Source organism: Phacochoerus africanus, chromosome 2 (assembly GCF_016906955.1).
Source record: "Phacochoerus africanus isolate WHEZ1 chromosome 2, ROS_Pafr_v1, whole genome shotgun sequence".
Lineage (NCBI taxonomy): Eukaryota > Metazoa > Chordata > Mammalia > Artiodactyla > Suidae > Phacochoerus > Phacochoerus africanus.
Genome location: NC_062545.1, coordinates 174,803,842 through 174,808,983, shown reverse-complemented (window position 1 = coordinate 174,808,983; position 5,142 = coordinate 174,803,842). Strand labels below are relative to the sequence as shown.

General features: G+C 34.6%; 1 pseudogene; it reads left to right on the top strand.

Moving 5' to 3' along the window:
- The first annotated feature begins 1,715 nt into the window (after nucleotides 1-1,715).
- On the top strand, nucleotides 1,716-2,535 carry LOC125120788 (U2 small nuclear ribonucleoprotein A'-like; annotated as a pseudogene).
- The last annotated feature ends 2,607 nt before the right edge of the window (nucleotides 2,536-5,142 follow it).

Genomic DNA, 5,142 nt, shown 5'->3' with positions numbered 1-5,142 from the left:
TTCAAAATAATAACAACAACAATATATTCAATTACATGTATATGTTCATGTATGCTTACATATAAGTGAAATGAATGACAGAAATGATACAAGGTACAGAAGGCAGGTATTAAGATTATTTGGTTATTTTAAAGTACTCATACAACCTATAAAGGGATTTAAGGATTTAATGTTATTGGAGACTTGGATTAGCTGTAAATAAATATTGCAAATTTTAGGGCAAACATTAAAAAAGTAAAAAAATAAAATAGTGTAACTAATACACTAAGAAATGAGACAATAAAAATATAAAATGCTCAATTTAAATAATAAAAAAACAAAAAGAGTGGCAGACAAAAATAGAAACAAAGATCAGAGGTGATAAATAGAAGACATAATGGATATAGTATATATCAATGCAACTACATAAATACTCATCTTTTTTTTTTATCCTTTTTAAGGCCACACCTGCAGCATACGGAGGTTCCCAGGCTAGGGGTCCAATCCAAGCTACAGCTGCCAGCCTACACCACAGCCACAGCAATGCGGGATCCAAGCCACATCTGCGACCTACACCATAGCTCATGGCAATGCTAGATCCTCAACCCACTTAGCAAGGCCACGAATCAAACCCACAACTTCATGGTTCCTAGTCAGATTCATTTCTGCTGCACCATGATGGGAACCTACATTAATACTCATCTTTAATGTCATAGTCTAAATGCATCAATTAAAAGATTCTTAGAGTGGGTCAAAAAAAGAAAAAAACATGCCCCAACTATAAATCTACTATAATAAATCCACTTTAAATATAAGGACACATATAAACATAAGCAGATGGAGAAAAATATGCTAACAAGGATCAAAAGAAAGCAGCAGAAGTAGGTATGTTACTTTAAATTCTGCTAAGTCTAAAATTAAGAAAAATTATCAAGAATAAGGAAGGATGTTACATAATGACAAAGGGACCAGTTCTCCAAGAAGACATATTTCTTGATGTGCATGTACTTATCAACAGATTATCAAACTACTTGAGACAGAAATTGATAGAACTGCAAGGAGTAATCAATTAATATACTACATATGAGGCTGAAATCAATAAGAATACATTGAATGCAGCAATGCCATCAACCAACTGGACATAATTGACATCTGTAGACCTCTTCATCCAACAAAAGAAAAACTCAGATTTTGTCTGACTAGAAGCATTCATCACGATAAACCATATTCTGGGTCATAAAACACATCTTAACAGAACTAAAAGAATAGAAATTATATACATTCTATTAGAAACAATGGAGTTAAATTAGAAATTTAATAATAACAGAAATAATAATTTAATAATTTAATAATTTAATAATTTAATAATTTAATAATTTAATAATAACAGAAATAATCAATAACAGAAAGACACCTGGAAAATCCCCAAATATATAGAGATTAACCAGTATACTTCTACGTAACATATGGGTCAAAAAATAAATCTCAAAATAAATCTTAAAATATTTGGAAATAAACAAAAATAAAAATATAACTAATCAAAATTCTTGGGATAAAATGAAACCAATATTTAAAATTTATAGCATTGAATGTATGCTTTAGAAAAGAAGATCCATATTAATAATCTAAGTTTCCACCTTAGGAAATTAGAAAAAGAATAGTACATTAATATCCAAAGTAAACAGAAGAGAATGTCTGGTGGGCAGCAGCAGGCTTACCATTAGCAATGGAGTGGGATGGTGGAGCTGATTTAGCAGACAGCACAGTATGCCAGAGCCATGCAGCACCAAAAACTGGACCTCCAGCAGTACAAATTTCTGTCATTGAAATTCTAGGTGCCACCTAGACCAGCCTGATGCTGTTGATTTTTCTGGCAATGAAATCAGAATACTAGATAGTTTTCCTTTGTTTAGAAGACTAAAAACATTATTAGTGAACAACAGTAAAATATGCCATATAGGTGATGGCTTGATTAGGCTCTGCCCTGTGTGACAGAACTCATTCTCACCAACAATAGGCTTGCAGAACTAGGTGATCTTGACCTGTGGACATCTCTCAAATCAGTGACCTATCTAAGTACTCCAAGATATCTTATAACAAATAGTATTACAGATTGTATGTAACTATCAAGTTCCACAGGTCAGAGTAGTGGATTTCTAGAATGTGGAATTAAAAGAGTACGAGGAAGCAGAGAAAATGTTCAAGGGTAATCAGGGGGCACAACTTGCAAAGTATATTGCCATAAGAAACAAAATTTTCAATCCAGGTGCTGGTTTTCCAACTAAAAAAAGAAAGATGGGCCACCTCCAGGGGTTGTAGAAGCAATCCAGTACAGTATAGTAAATGCATCAACTCTCACTGAAGTGGAGCGTCTGAAGGGCTTTCTACTGTCTGTCAGATACCTGGCAGAGAGTTCAGATCTATCAGGCCCCACTGATGGTTGATGTCAAAGAGCAGGTGGAAAAAGACACAGTCACAAATGGATCAGAGCAGTGTGGTCTCCGAGTATCCACAGGATATATAATATGTGTACTTGGGACAAGTCCTGCTTTGTGAACATGGAATAAGAGCCTGTTTATGTCAGCAAAGCAGTGTTTGTATTACTGACATGCTTAAAACTGCTGCTAGAAAGTTTGTAATATAAATTTTTAAATCTAAATTCCAGTTTTCTATAAATAGTAAAAAAGAAAAAAAGAATATTCACTATGCTGCCAAAAAATAGTGAGTAGAAGAAAATAAATAATAACAATTAGACCAGAAATCAATCAAACTGGTAAAAGTAAATTAGAATAAAACAATTAATGACAACAAAAGCTGGTTGGTACTTCGAAAAGATTTTTTTTTTGTCTTTTCTAGGCCCACACCCATGGCATATGGAGGTTCCAGGTAGGGGTCTAATCAGAGCTGTAGCTGCAGGCCTATGTCACAGCCACAGCAACAAGGGATCTGAGCTGCATCTGAGACCTAGAGTACAGCTCATGATAACACTGGATCCTTAACCCACTGAGCAAGGCCAGGAATCAAACCTGCAACCTCATGGTTCCTAGTCGGATTCATTAACCATTGAGCCATGACAGGAAATCTCTGTACTTCGTAAAGATTAACAATAATACTAATTAAAAAAACTATCTAAGCTAAGAAAAAAGGAAGAAGGTGCAAATTGTATTGTTAGTATCAGATGAAAAGGAACATCACTACAGATTCCATAAAAAGCTTAATAAAGGAATACTTAAAAGCTAATAAAGGAATACTATGAACAACTCTATGCCTACAATTTTATAATATAGATAAAATGGACCAATTACTTGGAAGATGTGACATGGCAAGATTGACATAGAAAGAAATAGATGATCTGAATAAGCCTATATCTAAACTTAAAGGCCTATATTTAAACAAATTGAATTAAGAATCTCCCAAAACAGAAAGCACGAAGTCTAGATGGGTTCACTGGTAAATTCAACTATAAACTTAAGGAAGAAACTATACCAATTCTCTACAATCTATTTCTGAGTATAGAAGTAAAGAGAAAATTTTAAATTAATTCTGTGAGGCAGCATTACCCCATAACAAAAATAGTTACAAGAAAAGCAAAGTACAGACAATATATCTCATAAACGTAGATGCAAAAATCTCCAGCAAAATATTAGCAGTTTGAATCCAAAAAAAGCATAAAAATAATTGCATACAACATTCCAGGATTCCAAGGCATATTTAATATTTGACAATCAATTTACGTAGTCCATCACATCAACATATAACACTTTTTCAAAAAACAAAATCCCACAATGATACCGAAAAAGTATCTGACAAAATGCAACACCCTATCATGACAAAAAGTTTTAGTAAACTAGAAATAAAGAGGAACTTCCTCAATGTTATAAATGCTATCAACAAACAGCATTATACTTAAAGGTAAAAAATTCAAGGCTTTCCATTAGGATCAGGTAGGTATGGGACAATAATGTACCCTCTCATTCATCAAACTCCTGGAAGAGAACACAGGCAAAACACTCTCTAACATCAACCTCATGAATATTTTCTCAGGTCAGTCTCCCAAAGCAACAGGAATAAAAGCAAAAATAAACCAATCGGATCTAATCAAACTGACAAGCTTTTGCACAGCAAAGTAAGCCAAAAATAAAACAAGACAACTTACAGAATAGGGGAAAATAGTTACAAATGTTGTACCTGACAAGGATCTAATCTCTAAAATATACAAACAACTTTCACAACTCAACAGGAAAAAAGCCAACAACCCAATTGAAAAATGGACAAAGGACCTGAAGAGACATTTCTCCAAGGAAGACATACAGATGGCCAACAAGCACTTGAAACAATGCTCAACATCCCTGGTTATTAGAGAAATGCAAATCCAAACAACCATGAGATACCACCTCACACCAGTCAGAATGGCCATCATTAATAAGTCCACAAATAACAAATGCTGTAGGGGGTGTGGCGAAAAGGGAACCCTCCCTCACTGTTGGTGGGAATGTAAGCTGGTACAACCTCTATGGAGGATAGTATGGAGGTATCTTAGAAAATTATACATAGAACTCTCGTATGACCCAGCAATCCCACTCTTGGGCATATATCCAGACAAAACTCTACTTAAAAAAGACACATGCACCCTCATGTTCATTGCAGCACTATTCACAATAGCCAAGGCATTGAATCAATCCAAATGTCCACTGATAGATGATTGGTTTAAGAAGATGTATATATATACAAGGGGATACTACTTGGCATAAAAAAGAACAAAATAATGCCATTTGCAGCAACATGGATGGAACTACAGACTCTCATCCTGAGTGAAGTAAGTCAGAAAGAGAAAGAAAAATACCATATGATACTACTTATATCATCTGGAATCTAATATATGCCAGAAATGAAACTTTCCACAGAAAAGAAAATCATGGACTTGGAGAATAGACTTGTGGTCGCCAAGGGGGAAGGGGAGGGACTGGGAGGGACTGGGAGCTTGGGGTAAATAGATGCAGAATGTTACCTTCGGGATGGATTAGCAATGAGATCCTGCTGTGTAGTACTGGGAATCTATCTAATCAATTTTGATGGCACACGTAGTGTGAGAAAAAAGAATGTATGCATGTATGTGTAAATGGGTCACCATGCTGTACAGTAGAAAAAATATATATATATAAA